The 16,834-nt window shown below is 34.4% G+C and overlaps 1 protein-coding gene across 1 annotated transcript in view; it reads left to right on the top strand.

Annotated features, from left to right (window-relative positions):
* Window positions 1–16,834, top strand: part of HTR2C (5-hydroxytryptamine receptor 2C) — a 212,637-nt gene that overhangs the window by 18,219 nt on the left and 177,584 nt on the right. The window contains exon 2 of the mRNA XM_006217417.4: window positions 2,289–2,350. The gene's annotated coding sequence lies outside the window, so the exon portion shown is untranslated. The remainder of the gene's footprint in view (window positions 1–2,288; window positions 2,351–16,834) is intronic.

The raw sequence follows: 16,834 nt of genomic DNA, 5'->3' as shown, positions 1-16,834 counted from the left end.
CAAAGCAAGTAGGGCTAGAGAGAGAGAAAGAAATTGAGAAAAATTTAATTTCACCTGGGGTATTCCAGACTTTTCAAAACGAATTAAAATTTTACAAATGTACACTAAAACATTAGAAACATCCAAAAACATATTTTCATTTGATAGCTCTTGAAGGAATTTCTTTAGCTATCAGATCGTTTTTTTTTTTAATGAAGAAGCAGAAATGTTTCATTAGAAGACATCTCAATCTTTCCCCAAGGGAAGGAGGGGCGAGAACTTGAAATATATAAATCCTTCATGAATAAATGGCATAATCACAATCATAGCTCACGTTGCTCTGACTGCAATAGTCACAGTTAACCACTAGGGGGCTGTAATTCCATTGGCAGCAGTTCTCTGTCTGACCACAAACGTTTTATTCCCTGCAAGGGTACTTGTAAAGGTAGGTAAAATTAAGTGGGAGCTACAGCAGGTAGAGCAGGTCAAACATTATTAAAAGGTTTTATGCTTTACTGAAGTGCTATGTATAATTCTTACTGTGTAGACTTATAACTTGGTGACCAGTTTCCTCACCAAGCACTGAGTCTCATCAATGCTCCAAGATTGCTATTAACTTTGTACCTCTGCTTCTTGAAACATGGTAGGTAGAACCAGTTTTACATTCTTTCTCACCAAGAAATTGTTCTTGTAAACTATAGGGTTCCTATCATTTCATTAAATAGAGGTTTAATGTAATCGTGTGTTCTCATATATTTATTTCGATAAATATTTCTGTTATTTGGAGCTGTAAAAGAGATAAAAAATGCTGATTCAACTTTATAACGTTAAATGTATTTTCTGAAATTTAGGTGAAAAGTAAGAAAGCTTTTATCCAAGTTGTTTTTCACTAATTTGAATTCAGAACTGTTTTTCAACTTACTGTCATAAGGAATGAAAAATATAACAATTTGTTGTATAGTCCATTGTATCTTGGATGATTAAAGGGGTAGTTACATTAAATTATTTAAAGTGTGGCTTTAAAATTTATCACATTAAAATTGTATGCTATGCTTCAAATATGCTAACTAGTATTGATGTTTATGAGCTAATAAATATCTTAATATATTCAAATAATATGATAATTATGTATTTCTCATCACTCTAATGGTCTTTACATTACTCCATTTTACTTATTTGGCTCAATGGAAAATTTAGCTTTGCAGGGGAGAAAATATTTTTTCTCTACCCTCTTGGGTTCAATAACAGGCCTACAAATTAAACTGACAAAAGAGAGATTCAAAGGAGTAAAATGTGTATTTTATATGCAAATGGGAGCAACAAAAGAAAGCAGCTGGTTTGTTTAATGGTTCAAGTTAAAGGCATATGTATGTACCTAATTTAGTAGGGAAAAAGGAAGGATAAGGAACAGCTTCTATGGGAAAAATAGGTTTCTTTAGGAAAGACAAATGGGTTTTTAAGAGAACAGACAGGAGATAAAATTGTGATAATGTTTGCTATACAGGTATGAATGGTCTTTCCATCTTCAGAACCATAAAACTTCCCTGGAGAGGGGATTTATGGTGGCCTCATTTCCCAGAAGTTGCTGCTTTTAGTCAGATAAGGGAAGCTCCAAGGTAGCATTTTTTCGAATCTGTTGAGTCTCAAAATGTCTTCAACTTAAAATAATTTTTATACCAACTGTGGGGTTCTTAGTGGGTTCCCACAGCCTTATATTTTAAGAAAATCTCTGTATTTAAAAGTTTTGGGTCATGTTTTTTGTACTTTGGGAAACTTTTTATGCTTAAAACATGTTAAATATTAATGTTGCTACACCAGATTTATTTGTCCTACTGCAAAAATGTAGCCAGCTAATATTTTTTTTAATTTTGTTTCCACATCCCAAAATAAATACTATCAATTGACACTTTTAAAATAATTGATATTGAAATGGTGATTTTTCAAATGTTATTTCTCCTTCCAGCTTCTAGTATTGTTTTATGGGTAAAATAGCATTTAACTACTCCTGGTCTGTAATTATTTTATGTGAAATTATGTTTTAACTTAATATTTGACTTGAAATTTTGCTGATTCATTTATAATATTTAACTGATCTTTCATTTCTCCTTTAACTGAAGGACTGACACTGATATACCTGCTACACTAATGTTTGTTTTTCTAAAAAATTCATTTTATTTAAATAAGACTGTCTTTATTCTGGCACTTATGGATATCAGCCTCATTACTTTTTAGTTATGCTTTATATGTGAATAGTATAGTTTCCTTATTTACGGAGTTCTCATCGCATTTTTCTAAATGTTTGTTTTTAGGGTTATCAGCCAATATCCATGAGCATCTGTAGGCCAACCATCACTGTCCTTCAAAAATAATTGTAAGTATATCCATAAACATGCTCTAGGACTCTTATTTTGCAATAATATTCAACCATTATATTTATGTGATTCCTATTATTTAGCTAATTTAGACCTACCTCTGAACTAGTAAAATATTTGCCATTACTGACTTACCATATCTGAAGAATATTATTTAATTGGTAAATGACATTTTAATGCAACATAAAAAAAAAATCTCAAGTGAAAAAGAATATATATATATGCGTATATGTGTAACTGAATCACCATGCTGTACACCAGAGACTAACACAACATTGTAGATCTACTATACTTCAATCAGAAAAGGGTTCAGTCTATCTTATTACCAAATAATGTATTGAACAGACACACCTGCCAAAGTGTAGATCACCACCTGACTTTATATTAAATACATAGAAAATAAGATAGCATAAGAACAATTAGATTAGTGAAGACAAAATATGAATGTTCCATTTTCTCCTTAAGAAACAAACTCTTACAGCCAAGATTGGGTCTTAGGAAATCCAGCTATTATTTTCCTATTATAAATTTTAGAAAACAAAGCTCTTAAAAATACCTTTGATGGATCGATCTAAAAATCTGAAGAGAAGTAGGAGGGAATACTGTGAACTTTATTTATCAAAAGGGGGTATCAAATTATAAATGCTAAAAAACACTGCTCTGGAGAATGGACAACTCTGCATTCTATAAGGTTTCCTGAGCCTGATTATTTGGATAAATATATTACAAGTTAAGAAAGGGTGGTCAATATTTGATTTCTTATTTTAAGCTCCAGACTGCACAGGGGATTCTCAATTAAATTTGTTTTTTCTCAGAGTCATATACATATATTTAATACCACAAAGGGTTTTTAGAATAATAATTTTGGAGGAAGAACTGATATGATGGTAGAGGTTAACTCACTTTGACAGTAAACACTCTTTTACTAGAAAATTAATATATACTCATTATTTAAATGAAATTCAATAATACAAAAATAAAGTAGAGAGTGAAACTCTATCAAAATTGGAGAGAGGTTAGGGATGGAATAGAGTTGGGAATGTCTGTTGTATACATTATTGATGATCAAAAAGTGGAAGAAGAGTATGGTGATTTTACATCAAGACAGTTGCATCAAAATGACTGCATTAAAATGTACCAGTAGTCAGAATGGCAAACATCAAATTGTCTTGCTTTGTTATTTAATGACTCAGCATTTACAATGATGACAAAGGCTTCACTTCCTTCGTTTAATATGTATTGAAAAAGTTATTGAAAGCCAACTTTCCGTAGAGGAAAAAATGAAATTTAAAAAGTGTAAAATGTAAAATTTTAAAAAGCCCTAGCAGCTGTCCTGAGAGTGCACAGCATCTGAGTTTGCCTGCAGATGTTTTCACTGCGTGAGTGAAATAGGTTAACGTGGACACGCAGGTAAGTTTACATTCTCAAGCTTCAGATTGTGCTTACACAAGACCATCTCACATAAATCAATGGCCTTCTAAACCTTGACTTATCACCAAGTAAAGACCAAGGTAATAAAGACCAGAGTCAGCCTTAGTAGAATGTGACGTTAGTCAATTTCACTTTTAGTATCTCCTTTTCAGCACTGTTCCATCCTTACTGTACTGTCTCCATGATAATTGCTCCTTGCTCTTCTCCCAGGCCTGTGCACCCCTCTTTGTACACACACCTGTTGACAGCTTGCTTTTACCCAGCTGTTAACTGGAGAAGATTTGATACACAAATTCATCCTAGGGTGGCAATACCTAAAAACTCCTATAACACCCAAAGAGGCATGTTTTAACATTGAAAGTGTGGCTCCAAAAATTGAATTTCTTGATGGGCTAAAAAAGGAAATATGCCCAAGATCTCATCACATTGGTATGTAAAGTTGTTGCCTACTTCACTTCTCCAAAAGACTGGCCTCACCAGGGCATGTTAGTGACATGAAAAATACATGTACAACCTACTTAATAGAAAAGGTTAGAGACTGGTTATTTACAGTAAATAATTTTGTTAATGTTGTTAAATGTATTAATTCTCACTGTATATAGAAGAGTACCAAGAGTTATATAATGTATAACATATATGTATACATTCACAACATGATATCCTCCAAGTTCTTAAAACGTTGGGTACCTGGTGATTTCTGTGGCTATTTTAAGCTATATAAGATTCAACTGATCTTAAAAAATAAGTCAGTTGACCTGATTTGTCTTCAGCTGTCATTCAAATTTAGTAATACCTTCCCTAAAGCCCTACTTATGCTACCTAGGCTACTGTGAAATATATATGTCACAGTTAAGGTAATAATTTAGGTAATGTATTCAGTCTCTCCTGTGAAAAATGATCAGTTGGACAACTGTGCTCCTCCTGAGCTGGATAAGGTTTGTAATATCAGTAAGTATTAAAGGTAAATATTATCTTTTTTTTCTGTAAAACCCTATCAGCATTCAAACTTTCTCCACAGAAAAGGCTAATGTAATGAAGAAACGGCATACATACATTGGCTCTACAATGTCATCATATGATTTATATTTGTTATTCTGTTGACACATTAACAATTTAAGGATTTTATCTTTTATCTTTTATTTATGTGGCCTTGTGTTGCTACAAATAAACACAAATTCACTTAGAATTTTTTCAATATGAGTCCTCTGATATATAACTGAATATTATTGCAGAGTTCTTTCCTCTTGGTTGAATTACTTTAATTAAAACCTAAATAGACTATAACCAAAACCAGATATTACTTAGATTGAAAAACAATTCCGCTATTTCGCTTTGCAATGTATTGTAGTTATTTGCTTTATTCATAAATAGTTGAATTTCTTGGATTTGATAAAATAAGTATATTTTAGTACTCTTCAACACTTCATTTGGTTAAAGTAAATAATACCTAATTAAAACTCATGAAAGGTAAACAGAATTGAATGTTAAGGGACAGAATATAGTGTGCCTTGTGCAGAGTATATGCCTTTTATATCACCTACAGGAATGAACATAGTGTCTTGCACATTATATGTATTTAATAATTTATTCAATAATTAGCTCAATAACAACTATTGAACTAGTACTGGTAAAATGATGGCACTTCTAGAAGAGAGGTACTCAATCAGACATGCTTTTTAGTAAATGAATATATATATATATATATATATACATTTAAAGCACAGGAAAACCTGAGCATTTATAAGATAATTCCACATTCCTTACAGTTTTTACTTTTATTCATATTCCACAAATTTAAGTGGCTCTTTGTAATAATCAGTTGAACAGCAAAACATGGCATTAACTAAGTACTTGAAGAAATATTTATTCATTTTAATAATCTAATTGAGCCAATTCATAGCTGGAAAAATGATATACCCTACAGATTTTTCACTCTGCATAGACTGCACCAAAATCCATCAAAGCTGACAACACAGTTTAGAATGCACACCTTCTAAGTAAGCCATTTCAACTTTTCAAAAGAAGTGACAGTAAGTAGCCAGTTTCAAAGGAGAGTTACGTGTCCATTCATACTAGATAATAACAGTAAAATGATTTCACATATATGTTTTCTGTCTTTGAACATATGCCTTTCAAAAATATGCTTACATTTTTAAATTATACATTTTCAAAATATTCCTGTCTCCTTAAATATAAAATATGGGCACGACTTAAATAACTGCAGTAAGTAAATTAATACATGTCATATAAGAGGATATCTTGATGAAAGAGTTTATGACATAAGCAATGTTGACTTTTTTATTTCACTCTCTAAAAATATTTATTAGTCTTAACTTTAATACATATTGCTCTAATTTAAATGATAGCACATATTTTTCAAATAAAGGATGGATATTTTAATGGAGTAGAAGTTCTTACCTGTTGTGTGAAATGAATATTTGTGTATTGAGTCATGCTTCTATTGCATTTTACTCTTATTTAAGAATTAGTTTACCTCCTCCAAAATTAAATATGTGATCCAGGCAAGTAGTACATTGCATATGTGAACTTGCTAACAATTGCTTTCTGAAATATTCCCTCTTTGCAAATCTAAATATGGTTGTTCATTTAGCTTTCTCAAAATTAAATATCTTTATTTGTATTTTTAGAGATACTAATAAACTAATATCAAACTAATAAAGTGATAATAAGAACATATGAAAATCAAATATTTGTGGTATGTTCACTAAAATCTGTATATAATTAATTGCCATTCCATTGAGTATCCCCACTGACTTCATAGGGTTTTGATTATATGAGAACACACTCTCAATGTGCTGCAAGTTTCTTAGCACCATTGCTAATGACACTGTCATTTAGATAGTTGGATTAGGCAAGAAACTGTCAGTCATTCTTGAACATCTCCCTGTCCCTTATGTCCCATAACCAAATGCATCACTAACTGCTGTCAGCTTTCGCTCCTAATTATCTTCACTCCATTTCTACCGTCATTATACCACATTGGCTTTCTATCATCTCTTGTCTGAGTAGTGGAATAGCCTTCTAACTATTGCACATTTGCACTCCCAGATTCATTCTCCTAATTCTTATTGCTCTTAGAATAAATACTGTTATCTTTTTCATGGTTTATAAGAGACCAGCTGATCTGGCCCTTCTCAATCTCTTTAGCATCGTATTTTACCCTTTCCCTTCACCCCCGTTATGAATGTTTCAACTACACGGTCTACTTTCAGTTCCTTGAACACATCATGCTCTGTCTTCTTTGTGAAAACTTCCTTGCATTTCCTGCCTCTCCTAACACCTCACCAGTGAGCTTCTATTAAGCCTTCAAAACATAACCTAAAAGATATTTCTTCTGGGAACAGAGAAGCCTTCCTGCCCACCCCACCTCCCAAGACTAGGTCAGCTTTCTCTGTTATATACGCTCAGAGATAACACTGTGCACCGTTCCATCACAGCACTTATCACAGTTCATAATTACACACTTATGTTTGTGGTTAGGTGAGGATCACTATGTCCTTCACTAGGTGTGAACTCCGTGAGATCAGGAGCTGTACTGGCTTTTGCTCAGTATTATATTCTTAGCGTCTAGCACAGTGCCCAGCACAGTTACTACTCATTGACTGAATAACTGAATGAACAATTAGGTATTATCTATTTTAAAGTTATTTGTGTAACTTTATGAGCTGGTTAATCTGTGGTTGTTTAATTGCAGAGGCTATTTTTCTACTCCCTCCCCACCCAGTGGTAGCTATCTGTATTGCAGCCTGGTGAAAAATTAGACCCATCAGTTACAAGGACCTTAACATAGGCTTGCAGTTGTGAGCTATCAACTAACTTTGACAGCGGCAAAAATATTGCCATGACTTTAAATGTAATATTAGCTATACCAGCAGCTGACGCTTATAAATGCCTGATACCATATTTTAATTGTTAAACGATCCAACAGGGATATTGAATAGGTGTCTCTTGCCCCGTTTCATGCACCAAGAGCTTCAAATTCACATAACCAAATCATATCACTGCTATGCATTATTAAATAAGCAAATTCAATGAATTATAGCATAATCTGTTAAGTATTAAGGATTATGGATAATGGGGCTTACATTTCACACTAAAAAAGAATATGTATATATTTAATGTATATTGAATTTAAATATGAATATTTGAATATATAGACTATATAGAATGTGTATTGAATAATATATGAATAGAACTGAAATGTGTTGCTACTAAATGACTACATTGCTAAGTGGTTTAATTCTTATTTATATTTCCTCCTGGCTAACTAAGCTTTCTCATTTCTGCTGTAATTTCATACTGCCTTTATTTTTAGCCCACTGGATTGCACCCTGCTGTTTTTCAGTGACCCAAATTTGCTTTAAATTATATATATCTGCCATCACTCATAATTTTAATATCTTAGTCATGTTTCCATTTTTTCATCTGTTAAAATATTGACAAACAATTTTAAGACAGCACGGTGAGTGTTAGTGCAATGTTTCACAAAAATTATGGGTAGAACCATCTGGGGATCCTGTTAAGCTGCAGATTCTGATTCAGTAGGTCTGGGAAGGAATCAGAGTCTGTGTTTCTAACAAGCTCCCAGGTGATGTGGATGCTGCTGGTCCTCTGACTGCATTTGGAGTAGCAAGGGAATAGAACAGGAGTTGACAAATTTTTTCTGTAAAGGGCCAGGTAGTAAATATTTTTGATGTTGTGGACCACACGGTCTCCTGCAACTTCTCAGCTCTGCTGTTGTAGCATGAAGTCAGCCATAGGCAACGTGTACATAAGTGGGTATGGGTGTGGCTGGGTTCCAAGAAAACTTTATGAACCCTGAAATTTGAATTTCATACAATTTTCACTTAGTATGATATATTATTCATCTTTTAATTTTTTCCCCAGCCATATAAATGTAAACACTGACCATTCTGCTAGGCCATAAAGTAGCAATGGGTAACTTTGCTAGAGGCTGGCGGTGTAGGATAGCTTAGATTCTGTAGAGAAGATTACAATTGAGCTGAGCCTTGAAGAAATAAGGCTTTTCTGACAGAGAAGTGGGAAGCAGTGAACAACAGAGATATAGGCAAGCAGCAGCATTAGTGTTCTCTAAACTGAAAGCATAGCTGTGTGTCCTGAGAACAGCCAGCTCTTCCGGATTGAGAAGGCTCGAAGGAAATGGGGATTCCTTATACGCATGTTTAAATGGCTTCAAATTCTAGTGAGTAGTGGTGTCAGGTGAGCGTGCAGAATGAGAAGCGGGGGATGCTATTAAGTTCCACATTTTGGAATGTCAAGAGAGGACTGGTCCCCTGGGAGAAAGAGAACGGAAATTATTAAGGAAACCAGGGGAAAAACTACATTTGAAAGGTCAGGACCCTCTTCAGGTGACTGTACACTGTTCTCATATGAAAGCTTTGTGGAAGCATTGTTATAAATGATCAGGGTTTGCAAACTCATTGATGAATAGTCAAATGAGCATCGCAGAGCAAGGCCGTCAAGCCACTTGTCGATTGTTACGAAGCACACAGCAGACTAAAAAGGGAAGCTAAGAACTGAGGCTTGACGATTAAAAAGATGGTCTCTACAAATGTCTCAGCGTGTGACAGCCTTTGCTGATGAGCTAGAGAGTAGGCATACGCACTGAGGGGCACAATGAACATACACGTTTTATAGAAGATGTTTCTTTTGTTTCTGTGGAAGTGGCAGGGGAGTAAGACAATGAAATATTACAAAAAAACACTGGAGCTGGGAATTGTGAAAGATGGATTATCAAATACAAAATTAACTTAATCCAAATACTTTTCGGAATTCTTTCTCTGCCTCCAATTCTCTTTCCATTTCCCATCTCATCCCTCCCAAAAGAACTTTGCCCAGTTGTTTGGAATCATGTTTCCTTGGAATGCTGGAAGTGAATTATGATTTGCTGAGAACTTATGATTATACAAAAGAAACTTCAAGAATTTTTTTTAATTCTCCAAACAATCAAATAAATGGGGAATTTTTATTACCACTTATTGACCCAGATCTCCCCCAAAACAAGGAGTGTATCTACTAGTAGCTGTAGCTTAGTCATAACCACGGGGTAAAAAAATGGGAGGCAGAGCAGAGAGTTTCAATTTTTCTACAATAGACGGAAAACCCAAATTTTGAACAGAAATTTAGGTAATTTTTAACTGACTAACCATGAGAGGAAAGGCAACATGATTTTATTAATGGACGTTAGGAGAATAGCAAACATAGACATAGAAAACTGCGTTATTATTTTTTTAACATTCAAAGGACCTGTGACCAAGTTTCCCATCGAATGAGGAGAGATGTCATACATAGTTATAAAGCATCAATTATTGAGTACCTACTCAATATAAGGCAATGTGCTGAAATTTGACAGTGTGAAAATTATGTGAATTATTCCATTTAATTTTTACAACATTCCATTGAAAGTGGTTATTATTACTCATACTTAATATATGAGGCCTCAAGGGTTTAAGTGAGCTACCCAAAGTCACCTGAGTCTTGTGGACTTACCTAAGAAAAAGTGCTATTACATCAATCTGGTAATAAGTACCCAGCACGTGCCAGATACTAGACAGACATTAGCTACTGTTGCTTTTTTACTATCATTGTCACTAGTATTACTGCCATTTACTTAACTCCTTGAAGCCTTATTTGCCTCAGCAATAACATGGAAGTCAGTATAATATAAATTTGCTGGAGGAATTGCATGAAACAACCCACTTAAAGCTTCTAGCATATAGAAGACACTTAGTAAATGTCAAAATTATACAAACTTTTCCTTAAAGGATGCTTTTTATCTTTAAATGAGGCCAATTAAGACAGTAGATATTGATACTTCTAATTATTTAGTGGCATGCTCCTGGATAATGAACTTGACAGTTTGACTTCAGAAAATGTTTGATTAGAAAATGACTGGTTTAAGTGCCTGGAATCAGGAAGTTAAGAGTTCATGGCGGAAATACTTAGCATATACTTCAAAGTTTCAGAGTTTTTTTTTTTGCTGCTCCATCCAGTACTTCCTACTGTTTGTATCTCTAAGGACTTGTACAGATATTTCCTAAGTATTTGTGTATTTAACAAAATAGTATTATTCATTCATTTGTGCCCCAGTTTAAACACCGTCTTTTAATAGTTGAAGCAATGTTTACTGATAATAGGAAGTGCTCTATAAACGTGTTCAATAAATGTTGGATGAACGTGTGAATGAATGACTCATTTCTATTATTATTTATTATTTTTATATCTTTAGATTTCTGCAAAGAAAGCTTCCTTTAAATTGGATATACACTTATCTCTGCAAATTCATTTTAACAAAACACATCATGTTCCCCAGGGTATAAATGCATAAATGAATTAGTCTTTATTACACTTTGCATTGTAAAACTATATTTGAAATTGACTTTGGTACTTGATGTGCTAACATTTAAGTACAGCACACCTTCCTTACATTGTTTGCTCCTTGGTGCTTTTCTTTACTTAATATTCATTTTCATGAGTTTGGCACTCCTTGTGCCTTTAAAGGGTAAGCCAAATTTTCAGTTTACAAACAGATCTTTATGTTATTGTCTAACAGTAGCCTCTGCTTCTAAAACGAAAAAAAAATGACCACGTATCTCTAGCATCCACAAGAAACCTAAAATTTCAGTGTCCTCCAAATTTGTCAAATAAAGGCAGAGCTAGGTAGTACTTTTTTTCTTTTTTCTGCTCTAGAAAAGAATTTGGTGAAGGGGTTATAACTCATGGGTTAAAGAAGATTTAGACTTTTCTGTGGAATTGACATTTTCAGGTGTATAGGGAATTTATTTATAAAATAAATTCTGTTTCTTGCCAAAACTGTAATTTATGAGATCAGAGAAATGCTCATTGGTTTTGGTACCAGAAAAATCATTGGTGATCTTGATAAGAGTTTTTGTGTAGCAGTGGGGACAAGCCAGATTGGAGGGGGTGGGACGTAAAGAAGTGAAAACAGCATGTCCAGACAGCATGGTGGAATGGGTGGAATGGGACTTGACAGGAGTTGTCCTATTTGAGGAGCAGGACTTGGTGATTGGTTGTGAATTGTAAGAGAGAAGGAAGAGTCAAGGATGACTCTCAGGTCTCTGGCTTGCACACTTAGTGATATGTGACACATTTTGCTTAGATGGAGTATACAGGAAGAGGAGGAGCAGTTTCATTTAGGGGAGGGGACAGAGACGAGTTTAGACATGTTGAATTCGAGTTGCCTCTAAGATGCCCGTAGGGTGGTATCTAGTAGACGGGTGACTAGGAAGTTTCTCTATGGCTTCCACTTCCATCTTAGGTATCTTCCATGCTGACACCTTCCTCATCTCTGATGCACCTGTCAGTACGAATACAACAAGTTCTTTCTTCTAGAAATTTGTCTCTAGTTCAGTTCTCTTTCTGATGATATTCTCTTTTTAAATTGAGATAATTGACATACAATATAAGAAAGTACATTTTTAAAGAAAGTAATTCAATGGGGGGGAAAATGTTTACTTGAAAGCTTATCAGTGAAAAGCTAGCTCAGGGAAAGAAAGCTATAAATCCAATGAGGGAAAGCAAGTGAACAAAGGGTAAGATTCGCTTGTGGTGTAACAAGGTATAAGAAGCGGCCTCTGAGCTCAGCATTGAAGATAGAGTTGAATTTGGAGTGTGGAGAGGGCAGGAGGAAGAGCCCTTCATGTGTGTGTGGTAGGGGAAGGGGAGTTTCATGAGAAGGTTGGAAACCAATGAGCATTGAATGAGGTAGAGCTAATGGGGCCTGTGACTTTACTGGGTTATAGTCAGTAACAAAATAAGGTGGGACAGAAAAAGTGAGAGAAACATGGAAAAGATAGAGGAAGACTCTGATTAAGAGATTTTGGTAATATTTATAGCAGCTCTTCTAAAGAGAAACTCCTGTAGGTACTTAGAAATCTGAGACTGGATCTCCCATCTTTGTCTCACAGTTCTGGTGCTTTGGTGTTGTGCCCCCCAGTTATTGCACCTGTAACAAACATCCCCAACCACCAGGTGAATATAGAGTCATGTCATGCTAGGGTCATTTTCAGATGTTTGAGACTCTGGTGTGGTGAAAGTTTTTTCAAGCCACAACTTTTAAAAGCTGATCATCTACTATCTAGACAACCTTTTAGGAAAAGTTGAATTAAGATAATCACTTCTCAGTATTCATAAGCTTAGGGAATTGATTTGTATGTTAGATTCCCAAGAGAAGAACCAAATCAAATGAAACAGAAGGAACAAATTTGATCTGTATTTTAATTTCTGTATATCCCACACAATTAATCCATGACTTGTTCCCAAACAACTTTCTTTATGTTTGCTATCTAACATTGAATTCTGCCACTTAAAAAGAATGTTTTCCTCCGCTCCCACAATTGACTGATTGAGATTCCCTATGGCAAAGTTACAGCTGTGAGAAGGAATATTCACTGAATTAGAGGAAGAGAAAAGTGTAGCGAGGCTCTCTAAAGCCTTCAGGGGAAGGTCAGTGGCAATTTGGATGGTAAGAGCTGGCAGAATACAGATCCAGTAACGCTGCCTTCATTATACTTTATGATATCATGCCCCAGAGAACATAAAGTTCTCAGTTTATTTTTTGGGAAAAATATATAAATTCAAGATCATTATTTTTGACTCTGCATATTAATAGGTAGTGCATTAAGTTTGCATTAGAACTAAAAATGATGTAACCTAATTTTTAAAAAGCAAAACACTACAATTAACATATCAAAATACCCCCTCACAGGAAAAAGATATTTATTACTCTAAGTCATTCTGCTTTCCCACAACTTGCTGTACACATTTGACTAATAGAAGAGTCCACAGCCAGTAGTTGATGGTGATACACTGAATTTTACTTTTTTCCCTTTCATTTGAGTCCTGGAGGTTAGAATAAGCAATGAGTAGACTAAGTTATCTGGATAATATACCTTTGAATATTAGATTAATTAACCAAAACAATTATGGAGAATTACTATGCCTTCCGCCCTATGCCAGGGATTATGATGGAGGTTGCAGGTAACTCTTGGCTAAGATCTATGACATCTCAGGTTGCTCATAATGCTATTGGTGAGATAAGATGCATTATGGTAACACAAACAAAAAAGGCAGAATGTTACAAAGAGCCAAATAGTGTACTCTAAGCAATAAAGATTATACAGGTACAAAAGGGAGGAATCAATGAAGCCCACATTTCCCCAGGAGAATCTTCAAGAAATGAGCTTATATATTGGAATGGACTGTATATATATTTTCCATCTTTATCTTTTTCATCTCATTAAGTAATCTATTTGTCTTTTTATGCCCTATCCAGGCACTCACATAAATACCTTGTATGTAATAGGTACTCTATAAATATTTGCTGGTTGACCAATTAAATTTTTGAGAAGGATATTAGTAAAAGTAAGCAAAAGAAAGACATTTTGGTTTTTTGTCCAATGTATAGTTATCTTGAGAAAAAATCTGCATTGACCACAGATGGAGTACCTTATCATTAGATCACAGTGCTGATCTGAAAGTAAAGCTTATAGATCTTAAGTGCCTGGTAACTTACCCTTACAGCATTGATAAATGAAGGTAAAAATTTGAAAGCTTTTTGGATTCTGCAAACGACTTTGGTTCGCTGGTCTGCATCAATTAGTCATGACTTATAATATCAAGATTTTAATAAAGCCAGTAGTTAACTTTTCAGCAGAAATGTTTCTCTAATGCTTCATGTATCCAAAATTGATGTAAATAATTAAATAGTGTAAGTTTGCTCTCCTTTTTGGAGCAGTATTTAAGTAGTACCTATCTTACGCCTAAGAAAAGCTGAATTTTTTTCATCTTCATATCTTTATACTAAGGAACTTTTGTTTATTTAGACATGCCCCTCTTGCACAAAAACGAGGCGTTAAATGCTATTGTTGCAATTAATATTTGGCAAGTACATTATGTTATTGGGCCATGGTTAAACAGAACATCACAGAACAGGCACATCACCAAAGACAGAGAAAGAATGACTGCCACTGATAAAGTAAAAACCTTGACTAAATTTCTTTTAGGTGAGTTATCCCTACTACAGCATTGCGTTTTGATGAGTATGGATATTGGAAGTAATATTATGATTTACCGTTAATACCATTGCAGCCATATTACATATAAAACAATTACTCTGGGAAACAGCAACTGCTTTTCAAAATTGTGGAATAAGAACCATGTATTATTCTAAATGATGAATTAAGTGGAACCACAACTTCATAAACGAATGGTCTTTCTAAAAGAAATGTGAACTATTAAAACTCAAAATTAAGAAGTAATTTGTTGCATGTTATTTTCCATCTTTTTGTATTTATAACCATCAAATAGTCTGCACATTCAAAAATTCTAACCAGTTAGAATATCCATTCTAACCAGTTAACCAGCAGTTTGGAAATGTCTCCTTTGTTGGAAAAATAGAAACAAGTGTGAATTCACATTTTTCTCTTCAATTTGCCATTATTCTGTAACTTTAGGCAGGAAAAATATGTTCTTTTATGAGTTGCAGATAAGCCTCTATATGCAGTTTAATTTGGGGAGTGCACTTTTTTCTACTCTTAAATTAGGTACTGCTTACTTTTAAATTGTTTTCTTCTTCATTTCTAAAAACCTTTAACCAACAAGGGCCTAGTATATCACCTGTAGTTCTCTTTTACTGAGAAAGTTCTCATATTTGATTCCATTCTGTTTCAAGTGCCTAGGAAATGTTCTAAACCTCAACTTTGGTTGAAACTTCCTTATCTAGGGAGGTCAGGCAAGAAGAAAATGGAACATTTCTACCTGCTGTGTTGATAAAATTTTAAAAGTCTGTGGGCATGTGAATGTGAATCAATCAGATCTCTTACGCATTACTGGCAGAAGTATACATTTGTGCAAATGCTTGAGGGAAAAAATGTTTGCATTATTTCCTAAAACTGAATATTCACAATGTAAATCAATGCATTGTTTTTGTTTTTGATTGATAATTAATTTTGTCAATGGAGCCATGTTTGATAAGATGATAATGGTGATTCATGTACCAAGGATTATAATTAATCCAGTCCTATGCACTTAAGGTCAGACTATTTTTAGAATTCCAGGATGGCTGAGCATCCAAGGGGGTATCATAGGCTAGGGCAAAAGTAGAAGGGGTATAGAAAGGCTTTCTTTAAATAGGAAAACTCTACATTTAGAGTAGTAGTTGGTTCATAGAATGTTATCAATGACCTTTATCAATAGGTAGTGATGATGATTTGCCAATGGCTCCTTGAAGTGACACATTTTTAGTCATAACCAGGAGAAGAAATGGGAAGCACATCAAATGGATAGTTTTCTGTTTTGTACATTTGGGAGAATGTGAGTTCCTTCCAGATACACAGAAAAATGTGTCTTTGTCTTTTGCAGGGTCATGATCTACAAATTCTCATCAGGAAACTTTCGGCAATTTTAAATAGTAGTAGTCAACATTTAAGCCAACACGAACAATTAGGTATAAAGCAACTTGGCTTTTGTAAGGGAAAATTATAAGACAAATAGAAAAATGTGGAATTATTAACTGAAAAATAGAAGAACTTTAAAGCAACTTCCTCACAAATGGTAATTTGAAAAGAAAAAGAGAATTACCATTGGTGATGTGGGAGATGTTTAGTGGTGACAATAGTTATTATTTATTGAACATCTACTAATATCAGGTACTGGACTGAACTCTGCAAGTTATTTCTAATTCTCACAACAGTCAACAGTCTATAAAGTGGTTATTATTGATCATTTAACATATGAGGAAACATAGATCAAAGGGGCTTAAATGAATTTCCAGGTTTCCACAGCTAGCAAGTGACAGAGCTGGGATTCTGAACCCAGACCTGCCTGAGTCTAGATTCACATTTCCTTCCCCTGAAGCTGACCCATGTATATAGTAGCCACACTGAGTGAATGAAGCAATGGATCCTGAGATGTTTCAGGTCTCCTATCCACCCTCTCCTTCAAGATATTTCTTCGGCACAAAGCACAGGGTCCCAACTCCAGCTTCACTG

This window comes from Vicugna pacos, chromosome X (genome assembly GCF_048564905.1).
Source record: "Vicugna pacos chromosome X, VicPac4, whole genome shotgun sequence".
Taxonomy (NCBI): Eukaryota; Metazoa; Chordata; class Mammalia; order Artiodactyla; family Camelidae; genus Vicugna; species Vicugna pacos.
Note: the sequence above shows the minus strand (reverse complement) of the source record. Positions and strands in the feature narration are given on the sequence as shown.